This window comes from Argopecten irradians, chromosome 1 (genome assembly GCF_041381155.1).
Source record: "Argopecten irradians isolate NY chromosome 1, Ai_NY, whole genome shotgun sequence".
In the NCBI taxonomy this organism is placed as follows: Eukaryota; Metazoa; Mollusca; class Bivalvia; order Pectinida; family Pectinidae; genus Argopecten; species Argopecten irradians.
The window spans coordinates 66,879,253-66,892,322 of NC_091134.1; the positions used below are offsets into that span (position 1 = coordinate 66,879,253).

The window sequence follows — 13,070 nt, forward strand, 5'->3', positions numbered from 1 at the left end:
AATTGTTGACGTCGTGTGTCAGACGGCGTAATCGCCGGAGCGAAGATTCGACATTGTATCTCGAATTATGCAACAAGTAGCAAGAAATAATACTTGTATATTTCACGGATTTTGTAGTTGATAATGTCAATTTTATGTGTGACTAATTATATTGAAAGAAATTCGTTCTAACATTATTTTTTCTCGTAGCATTAGTACATGTAATAAGTACCATGTGTACTACACAGTAAACTTCGACGAAATCCTAATACAAAATAAGCAAAATGTCTATTTACCATACATACCAAGAAAGCCGAGAAACCACTGGTCAAAATACACAAATTTTTAATTCATTACATGCCGAAATAAGTTTTCTATTGCCTCTACAAATCTGCTAGTAGTTTCGACGAAAATCGCGGTCCGGTACAATTTCTAATATGTTGACGTCATCGGTACAAAACAAGCACCTGTGCGAGGAAGATGGGCATCGATTCTGAGTTGATTTTTTCAAACGATATAAATATAAGATAAAATTTACACAAGAAATATATTAAATTTATCATTAGAATAATGAATTTTAAAACATTGTTTGACGAAGAACAAGAATTATATGATGCTGACGACAGCGATATCTATTTATAGTAGTAGGGTATTTCCTGACCAGGACAGCCACTTTCGATTTACAACACGGGCCATGTGCAAATGTATGTGGACATTTTACCTAAATCGTTACCAAAACAACATGACCAACCTTCTGATTAGGATATTCAACAAACAAACTTTGAAGGGATATCGACGTTATTGATGATACAAGCCTACATAACAGTTGTTATGAACTTACATTGACAGCTGAATTATACTGTAACTGCACCAAGGATTCCAAGGCACATTTATGTTGAGTAAGTATATTTGAATTTCTCTTTACAAAAATATACAAAATGCATTATCAGGTTGTAATTCTAGAGCAAAATTCATAAGCATGAACTGCACTGTGATATCATTCATTGTATATAAAGTATAGCATGTTTCATATTATAAAATATAGGTACACCCCCCCCCCCCCCCACACACACACACACAATTGTAAATGGTTTCAGTTATATTTTATGTATAACTGGTAAGATGTATAAGTACTGTGTACATGGACCATGTATACATTTGTAGGCGGTATTCAAACTTGAAGTTGATCAATCCCTCAGTTCAAGGTTTACATACATGTACTTCAATGATCTGTCTCTTCATTATTTACTATAGAATACCAGAAATTGATACCCAGAGGATTTATGTGCAAGAAAAACATGTTATATTACATTAGTTAAATTGTGAAGAAAAAGATAAAATAAAAATACATGTAATCTGCACCTGATGCTCAGAGTAACCAGAGTTTCTTCCAACTCTAACACCACATAATAGCCATTCTATAGTATGATTTGTCACTTCACTTAGCCTGGCAATAGATCTAGAGTCATTGGAACCAGAATAATCTTGTTATGCAGATGGAAACTGGAATGGTGATTTTATTTTTAATTTGAAACATTGTAAGAGATTCTGTACCTGAACTTTATATATATGGATGGAATACCTGACCAGATTAAAAACACCAATGCATCTGCAATAGCTGAATATGATTATTCATACTGTATTATGTTTTTCAGTCTCTAATATGTCCAAGCCTTTTGAAATGAGAGTAATGTAAAAAAAATCAAATCTGACATGAATATTTCATCTTCTTTTCAGAATTTTTTCTTACCTGTAATGATCAATTATCGAATTATACTGCCAACCAGAAGTTTTAATGGAAGATTAGTGAAAAGATTGATTGCTAGATTGTATTACTGCAAAGGTAAGAGCAAACATATTTCTTAAGTTCAATTAATCAGTAATGGATCACAGGGCCTTGGCACAAAATTTTTAACCAACAGTATACATATATAAATTATATTATCATAAATAGGTATACTCAGTCTGTTGGGTAAAAAACAATCCGTACCAGGTCCCTGTGTCAAGAGTTTTTTTTTTTTTTTTTGGAAACTTATTTTTTTTTTTGGGGGGGGGGGGGGGGGGGGGGGGGGTTGGAAACTTATTTTGGATAATTTTTTATATATATATAAAAAGGTGCTTTCACCATTTCTTATATTCATTATCACACCTTGGAATTTATACCAAAAGTTTTATCTTTATTAGTCTAAGATCTATTTTTAAGTGTAACTTTCTAAGCTGTAGTGTATTCAATATGAGCAAGATTTTTTTTAAAAAAGTTATTTAATTACATACATATAACATGTGTACACATGTATTTATACTTAGTTACTTAGAGTGTACCATACATTTCATTTGATGTTTGTACAACCAGGGACTGCCATTCAAATGTTTTTATGGTTCTGGATGTTTTTTACAATGTTTGTTTTATTGAAAACTTACAGGTACATCAGTTTGGACTACATGTATATGGACATCAGTGGGTGACAACCTTAGGAAGATAACCAATTTCCTGTTATGAAACTGAAACTCAGCCAGTTCATCACCATTTTCCAATCTGCATTATTAAAAATACCATACCTGTATCTGACTTTTGAGTTCTTTCTGATTTAATTCATACAGTTGTGAACTTTTACAAGTTACTGTGTTAAAAAAATAAAACATGACAGACACAATATATAGATACATGCACATGGATATTCTATACATACATAATGCAACCAAAGGCCAAAGATACAAGATATATGTATGTGTCTACAATTCTGACAAGTCACAACACACATGTGCATGTATAGATATACGGACACCTCATAATGTAATACAGTATTGCCCGTAAAAAGAGGTGTCTAAGGCCTGTGGTAGACACCATATATAAATATATATATATATATCTGCAATATGATCAAGACAACATACATGTACATGTATATGTTTGTAAATACAGCAGTGTATCTATGAAATGGACAAGACATATATATACGGTGCAGTGTCTACAAACTAAACAAGACATATCACAGTACATGTATGTACATTTGTATACATGTATATGGGGATTTAGTGGATGGGGGCTCCTGTCCTATAAATTACAATGGACATGTATATGTAGTATATAGATGTATAGATACTGCAGTGTATCTACAATATGGACCATACATAAAACATAATTGTATAGATACTGCAGTGTATCTACAATATGGACTATACATAAAACATACTTGTATAGATACTGCAGTGTATCTACAATATGGACTATACATAAAACATACTTGTATAGATACTGCAGTGTATCTACAATATGGACTATACATAAAACAAAACATACTTGTATAGATACTGCAGTGTATCTACAATATGGACTATACATAAAACATACTTGTATAGATACTGCAGTGTATCTACAATATGGACTATACATAAAACATACTTGTATAGATACTGCAGTGTATCTACAATATGGACTATACATAAAACATACATGTTAAGTGTATCTACAATCTAAATAAGACATAAACATACAATATACATTTACATGTAGATACTGCTGTATGGTCAATACATATACATGTATGTAGACACTGCAGTGTATCTACAATAAGGTCAATGCATAAAACATATACATGTATAGACACTGCAGTGTATATACAATAAGGTAAAGACATAACACATACATGTTTGTAGACAATGTATACAATGTAATATGGTAAAGATACATGTTTGTAGACACTGCATGCAATGTATCTATAATAATGGTACATGTAAAGACATAATACACAAGTATGTGTATTACATGGTGTCTACAATAATGGCAAAGTATATCACACATATACACACGAATATGCACGCTGCATTTTGTTTGTAAATGCATCCATGTATATTTGGGGGAAAGTGGGGGTTTCTACCATATAAACTTGTCTTTTTGGTTATGAAGCAATATAGGACCGGACATAGAACACACAGATAATAAATGATGAATAGAGATGGGTTTTTTCCTATCAATATAAGATATGTACATGCAAATTATCATGAGTACATGTAAAAGAAAAATACACAATTTATGTCCATGAAAGCACACTTGTCTACTTGTCTTTTAAATCTGAATTGATTTATTTTGTTGATGGATATTGATACTTTTGTGTGGATAAATTAAAGAAACTGACACTATATAAATGGATAAATAGTTGCCTTGTTAACTTAAAATTACTGCAGTATAGGTATGTCTTGCATTGCATTTTTTCGTACATCGAGTACATATATATTTAGACATCTTATCTAAACATCTTGATTTGGGAGAACACACGCATACCTATTTGTAAGTCGTCTTGCTACGATGACAAAGGAAATGATTGATATGAAATAATGTTATACTGGTGATTGTTGGCGTTCCAAAAAAAAAAAATGAATTGATCTGAGTATGAATATAAATATTTAATGTTGTAAACAGTAACATGTCAAACAAACAATTTTGCAACACAATACATTTTTTTCGATGTGTTATTCGACTGAAACCCATGGAAATGGTTCTATCAGCGCAAAACTGCATTTTTTCGTAGTTTATATTTTGGTTGCCATGGTAACATTTTTTACGCAAAAAATAATGATTTGATACTCATTCTGGCCACGTCCTCTTTTGAAATTAATATGAAAGTTAAAAGATTACTAAGCCTGATATATAAATTAAACTTTCTGTAGTTGAAGCAAGACAGGTAAAACACTGATTTTAACATTTTCATAAATCTTCGGTTTTAAATGTTGTTGGTTACCATGGTAACATTAAAAATTAAATTGAAATTATGGCATTCAATAAAATGTTCAACCCTTCTGCAATAATATACTTGATGATCAGGTTGAAGAATGGACATTTAAATAAGTTTCGTTATCTTAAGAGTGATAAATGTAGGAAACTTTAACTTTTTTGTCAGATTCCAAAGTTTCGGTTGCCATGGTAACATAATTAATGTGAAAACATTATTTTTCTTACAAAATTTGAAAAGGTTGTGATCTAAAGTTTCTAAATATATATGGGTTGATTACCAAAATTGTTGATGCAAAAGGGTGAAAAATCACTTTGAAAGAAAATGTCGGATTTTCGGGGAAGAGCAAAAGATTGAGCAGTCTCACTTAAGCTTGTGAATGACCTTGTGATAAGCAGATTATAAACAAGTGAGGAGACAGTTGGGTAGGTGTAACAATGGAGTCCAAAACCTGGGGACACGTGCTCCTACACAAATCTATTTTTATATAATGAAGACTAAGCATATGAAGATCCTTTATATCAAGAAAGGTTACTTGCTTTATAGCTTAAAACTCTTCACGGACAAGTCAATCAAATTATACCCCACGACAACTCTGACATTTCAGAAATATCCAGTAGTTTACAGTCAGTGTACTAAGGTCAACTGTGGGGGCAGCCTAGATTAAGGTTTAGTCACTGATGACATTTACTACAAGCTGAACATGGACATCAAGCCTTCTGTAAACACCAAACCAATGCATGCTGACCAAATCATGTTTTACTGATATATCACTCTCATTGGCTGATCTAGATTTATAGTACTATGTCTAGAAGATATGGTATATGAAACAATTAGCACCTGAGTATGAGGAAAAGATGATGGCCCCCCCCAGGAGATGTGGATGATTAGTGGTTCACATGTGTCAGGACATTTATGTAGGTGTACACGAAGGTAAGGAATATAGATATAGCCAGAAATCTTAAACTAATTGAGAAATGTGGAAGGAGCTTTGAGAGTATATAGCCCCTACTGTGACCAGAAATTGTGGGCCAAATTGGAATGATAGGTATAAAAGTCTCCTAAAATGGCTGCTAGCATACCATTGTTCTGGTAATGACTTCAAAACAAGGATAGATTAAATTTCCACCAATATGTGTACAGTCATCCCAATATGGCTAAACAGTCGATGATTGATTGGAAACTCTGTGGAGGCCTGGTGCGGCCTTCATATAACAATCATGTGTATCGCAGAAGATACACAGGTCCTGCATATTATTAGGTAGCATTGTGTCAATACAGAAATACAAACAAGAATTTTGCATAACTATGAGTATAGCTCGTACTGCATTGTTGATTTATTACATAACTATAATGGAATATTTAAAAACATCTGACATTTTTTTTTTTTTTTTTTTTAAATTAAGAAAAAGAATTAAGTACAGTTTAGCGTCACTAAGTTTCACCGCCTCTGAATCCCACACACTGAAATGAATCCTGCAACAATTCAACATTTAGATGTGTTAGGTGATAATGACGTCCTTCAGCTATGTTTAAAGTTTGGTTTGGTTTGGACTTAAACTTTTTGAGAAACAGAGCTAAACGCAAAACTTTGAAGTGAAATGTTGATGTCGCCATAAGAAAAGTAGCATCATATTATTGCCTTCGCGAACTATGGTCACGGGCGATACAATAAAACTACTGCATCTTTACATACCTTCCAAAGATCTGAATTTCTTTATACATTATGTTTGCTATGTAGTATCGAGAACTGTACTTATTAAACAAACACCGTTTTTAACTCAGGAAGTCTATTTTTCCATTTTCTTTTATGGTACATGGTTACATTGAAATTGTAATAAAATAAGTGCATCATTCTTGTTGATTGTGAAGAAGCAAAGACAACAAAGAAAGAGCTGACAGACAAGATATAATGAGTATCTATCTATTTATACTTATGTTTTATTATCAATAACTATCCTGCGTTGTATCTGATAATATAAATATTTGTTTAACTGATTAAATTTCATATGTTGAAACCTTGTTGTCATAATAAAAAAATGATCTTAACTTTGTAAAATATTTTTACTTTTTCCAAATTTCCGGTTTTTACATTGCAATACCAATAGATTGTAATTGATATGTTAATACATTGATGGAGAAAAGGCAATTAATCTTAAACAACAGACTTCATTACGAACCATCTTCATGATATAATATACATTATGAACCATTTTCATGATATAATATACATTATGAACCATCTTCATGATATAATATACATTATGAACCATTTTCATGATATAATATACATTATGAACCATCTTCATGATATAATATACATTATGAACCATCTTCATGATATAATATACATTATGAACCATCTTCATGATATAAAATACATTATGAACCATCTTCGTGATATAAAATACATTATGAACCATCTTCATGATATAAAATACATTATGAACCATCTTCATGATATGAAATACATTATGAACCATCTTCATGATATGAAATACATTACGAACCATCTTCATGATATAAAATACATTATGAACCATCTTCATGATATAAAATACATTTTCCCTTGATCCTCATTAATGTCTATCTCACGATTTTGATCACTTCTATAACAGTCTATTAACAAATGTTTTGGGCCATCCTATTCTGTTACTTAATCGATGCTGTGAGCTGTAGAAACAACCTTGTATTGAGACCTCTGGATGCCAGTTTAGTTTTTAAAGGGACCTGTTAATATTTGTTTCAAATTCACCATCATCACCACGTTCAATACATTAATGACAAAACCTGGACATGATTTCAATACAAATGACAATCAATTTTCTCCGCAGTTTACATTTGAATGGTTCCTGCTTTGTGAAAAGTGACTTCCTGTCCACAATCTCCGATTTAGACTCTCCAGCAATGCTACTGTGCATATACCAGTACAACAATCTATACAAATGGATTGTGAAATAAAATAGACATTTTTTTCAGACTCATTATTCAGATTTTTTAATATTGATTACTTGAGAAACATTTTTCTGTCACATAAACAAAGCAGTGTGTTTTCCTTCCACTCGGCAGGTCCTAACTGAGCCATGACACTCAGCAGGTCCTAACCGAGCCATGACACTCAGCAGGTCCTAACCGACCCATGACACTCAGCAGGTCCTAACCGACCCATGACACTCAGCAGGTCCTAACCGACCCATGACACTCAGCAGGTCCTAACCGACCCATGACACTCAGCAGGTCCTAACCGAGCCATGACACTCAGCAGGTCCTAACCGATCCATGACACTCAGCAGGTCCTAACCGAGCCATGACACTCAGCAGGTCCTAACTGAGCCATGACACTCAGCAGGTCCTAACCGAGCCATGACACTCAGCAGGTCCTAACCGATCCATGACACTCAGCAGGTCCTAACCGAGCCATGACACTCCGCAGGTCCTAACCGAGCCATGACACTCAGCAGGTCCTAACCGAGCCATGACACTCAGCAGGTCCTAACCGAGCCATGACACTCAGCAGGTCCTAATCGACCCATGACACTCAGCAGGTCCTAACTGAGCCATGACACTCAGCAGGTCCTAACCGATCCATGACACTCAGCGGGTCCTAACCGAGCCATGGCACTCAGCAGGTCCTAACTGAGCCATGACACTCAGCAGGTCCTAACCGAGCCATGACACTCAGCAGGTCCTAACCGAGCCATGACACTCAGCAGGTCCTAACTGAGCCATGACACTCAGCAGGTCCTAACTGAGCCATGACACTCAGCAGGTCCTAACCGAGCAATGACACTCAGCAGGTCCTAACTGAGCCATGACACTCAGTAGGTCCTAACTGAGCCATGACACTCAGCAGGTCCTAACCGAGCCATGACACTCAGCAGGTCCTAACTGAGCCATGACACTCAGCAGGTCCTTACCGAGCCATGACACTCAGCAGGTCCTAACCGAGCCATGACACTCAGCAGGTCCTAACCGAGCCATGACACTTGCTCACTAATGAGCACATTCAAGTACATGCAATTTATATCAAGGATTATTTCACATTAAAAACATGGCTCTGTGTTTGGAACTTTTAAGTTGTCTTAAAATTTGGAACTTAAGATTTAGGAATGCTTGTTTTGTACTAAAGTAAGCAGACACTGGCCTGACTATATCCTACCAATGCTGATCTCATGCTTTCAGCCAAATTAATAGTACTTGGAATAAACTTGGGTAATTAGGACAATAATCATAGAGCCATTTTTTTTTCTATATGCTTTTTGCCATTGTGGATACATTGTATTACTTCATAAATCATATATCAATTTTGATGAAATTCTACCTATATTTAAAATTATCAATCAATTAATGAATGGGCTTTGAATCTTGAGAACGGGTCCTGAGTTTGATCCTTTATGTTGATATAAAATATTGCACCCTGCTATATTTGCATCATGCTAGTTCTACATCAAACACAGACAAGGAAATATAAAACACTTGAAAGTTAAACTAATAAATTCAGTTGTTTTTAATTTCGATGATTTCCAACTACAATCAATCGTTTACCATTGCCATTACCTTGGTTTACCATAAACACCTCCGCCATCAGTGAATCACTAAACATGGACAGGTTTCATCAACTTTCATTAAATCATCAGAATTTTTATTTTTCTATTTTCCTATTGATCTGTTTCAGAAGTACACCTGTTAATCGTCTATAGTGGGATGTTACCTCGGAAACATCCTTCTCATACAACACCAAATACTCACTCAACTGGAAATTCCCCAGTTAAATCAATGCAATTCCATATTATACTACAACTTCAATGGCAATTCTCAATTATATCACAATTATGGTAAACTAGAGCATCTAGAATGGTTTTTAATTGTCTCACCAATCCCTGTATCTAGAATACAGACTTTCCCACAGCTAGAAAGCATTGTTGTATAAGAGAATATTATTAACTCAGGAGTCATTCCCAGCATTTCAATCAACGCACTATTTAAAAATATTTTCTCAATGCAGTTTCACACCAGACTTGACATGATTGCGCATATGGTATATAAAACAGTACATATTGTTTAGTAAAAAAGAGATCTGTATATGTTTGTTTAATCTAATATCACAAAAAATAAAATTGACAATATTAAACCAGGTAATTCAAAGTATAAACTTTCTGTCTCACAAATGATAGGTAAACATTTCTATTTAGGACTTAATTATTTTCAAAAAGCCATCTGGGGTAACAAAACCTAAACAACTGGTTTCATAAAAACTTGTCAAATATCATTTTACAGATAAAGACACACAGAATCATTGGAAAAGTTATCCAACTTCATGTTTCTTACCAACCATCAAATACCAAACATTACAATGGTTCTAACCATCAAATACCAAACATTACAATGGTTCTAACCATCAAATACCACACATCACAATGGTTCTAACCATCAAATATCACACATTACAATGGTTACAATCATCAAATACCACACATTACAATGATTCTAACCATCAAATACCACACATTACAATGGTTCTAACCATCAAATACCACACATTACAATGGTTCTAACTATCAAATACCACACATTACAATGGTTCTAACTATCAAATACCACACATAACAATGGTTCTAACCATCAAATACCACACATCACAATGGTTCTAACTATCAAATACCACACATTACAATGGTTCTAACTATCAAAAACCACACATTACAATGGTTATAACCATCAAATACCACACATTATAATGGTTCTAACCATCAAATGCCACACATTATAATGGTTCTAACTATCAAATACCACACATTACAATGGTTCTAACCATCAAATACCACACAATACAATGGTTCTAACCATCAAATACCACACATTACAATGGTTCTAACTATCAAATACCACACATTATAATGGTTCTAACCATCAAATACCACACATTATAATGGTTCTAACAATCAAATACCACACATTATAATGGTTCTTACTATCAAATACCACTCATTATAATGGTTCTAACTATCAAATACCACACATTATAATGGTTCTAACTTTCAAATACCACACATTATAATGGTTCTAACTATCAAATACCACCCATTATAATGCTTCTAACCATCAAATACCACACATTACAATGGTTATAACCATCAAATACCACACATTATAATGGTTCTAACTATCAAATACCACACATTACAATGGTTCTAACCATCAAATACCACACATTACAATGGTTCTAACCATCAAATACCACACAATACAATGGTTCTAACCATCAAATACCACACATTACAATGGTTCTAACCATCAAATACCACACATTACAATGGTTCTAACCATCAAATACCACACATTACAATGGTTCTAACTATCAAATACCACACATTACAATGGTTCTAACCATCAAATACCACACATTACAATGGTTCTAACCATCAAATACCACACATTACAATGGTTCTAACCATCAAATACCACACATTACAATGGTTCTAACTATCAAATACTACACATTACAATGGTTCTAACTATCAAATACTACACATTACAATGGTTCTAACCATCAAATATCACACATTACAATGGTTATAACTATCAAATACCACACATTATAATGGGTCTAACCATCCAATTACTACCATCATCTACAATACATACTATGAAACAAATAAGATATTACAATGTAGGATACAAACTCTATCTTACTATGAAACAAATAAGATATTACAATGTAGGATACAAACTCTATCTTACTAGGAAACAAATAAGATATTACAATGTAGGATACAAACTCTATCTTACTAGGAAACAGATAAGATATAATGTAGGATACAAACTCTATCTTACTATGAAACAGATAAGATACTACAATGTAGGATACAAACTCTATCTTACTAGGAAACAGATAAGATATAATAATGTAGGATACAAACTCTATCTTACTAGGAAACAGATAAGATATAATAATGTAGGATACAAACTCTATCTTACTAGGAAACAGATAAGATATAATAATGTAGAATACAAACTCTATCTTACTAGGAAACAAATAAGATATTACAATGTAGGATACAAACTATATCTTACTAGGAAACAGATAAGATATCATAATGTAGGATACAAACTCTATCTTACTAGGAAACAAATAAGATATTACAATGTAGGATACAAACTCTATCTTACTAGGAAACAGATAAGATATCATAATGTAGGATACAAACTCTATCTTACTAGGAAACAGATAAGATATTACAATGTAGGATACAAACTCTATCTTACTATGAAACAAATAAGATATTACAATGTAGGATACAAACTCTATCTTACTAGGAAACAGATAAGATATAATAATGTAGGATACAAACTCTATTCTTACTAGGAAACAAATAAGATATTACAATGTAGGATACAAACTCTATCTTCCTAGGAAACAGATAAGATATCATAATGTAGGATACAAACTCTATCTTACTAGGAAACAGATAAGATATTACAATGTAGGATACAAATTCTATCTTACTAGGAAACAGATAAGATATCATAATGTAGGATACAAACTCTATCTTACTAGGAAACAAATAAGATACTACAATGTAGGATACAAATTCTATCTTACTAGGAAACAGATAAGATATCATAATGTAGGATACAAACTATATCTTACTAGGAAACAGATAAGATATTACAATGTAGGATACAAACTCTATCTTACTAGGAAACAGATAAGATATTATAATGTAGGATACAAACTCTATCTTACTAGGAAACAGATAAGATGTCATAATGTAGGATACAAACTCTATCTTACTAGGAAACAGATAAGATATTACAATGTAGGATACAAACTCTATCTTACTATGAAACAAATAAGATATTACAATGTAGGATACAAACTCTATCTTACTAGGAAACAAATAAGATATTACAATGTAGGATACAAACTCTATCTTACTAGGAAACAGATAAGATATAATGTAGGATACAAACTCTATCTTACTATGAAACAAATAAGATATTACAATGTAGGATACAAACTCTATCTTACTAGGAAACAGATAAGATATAATAATGTAGGATACAAACTCTATCTTACTAGGAAACAGATAAGATATCATAATGTAGGATACAAACTCTATCTTACTAGGAAACAGATAAGATATAATGTAGGATACAAACTCTATCTTACTATGAACACAATAAGATATTACAATGTAGGATATACAAACTCTATCTTACTAGGAAACAAATAAGATATCATAATGTAGGATACAAACTCTATCTTACTAGGAAACAGATAAGATATTATAATGTAGGATACAAACTCTATCTTACTAGGAAACAAATAAGATATTACAATGTAGGATACAAACTCTA

At 32.9% G+C, this 13,070-nt stretch overlaps 1 protein-coding gene and 1 long non-coding RNA gene across 5 annotated transcripts in view; one reads left to right on the forward strand and one right to left on the reverse strand.

The window, feature by feature from the left end:
- The window catches only part of LOC138306062 (synaptotagmin-7-like), a 446,275-nt gene that overhangs the window by 66,554 nt on the left and 366,651 nt on the right, over nucleotides 1-13,070 (reverse strand). The window lies entirely within an intron of this gene.
- LOC138306088 (uncharacterized) lies at nucleotides 118-2,543 on the forward strand. The gene is made up of 3 exons (XR_011205777.1): nucleotides 118-878; nucleotides 1,717-1,822; nucleotides 2,403-2,543. It is a non-coding gene; the product is annotated as an uncharacterized lncRNA (long non-coding RNA).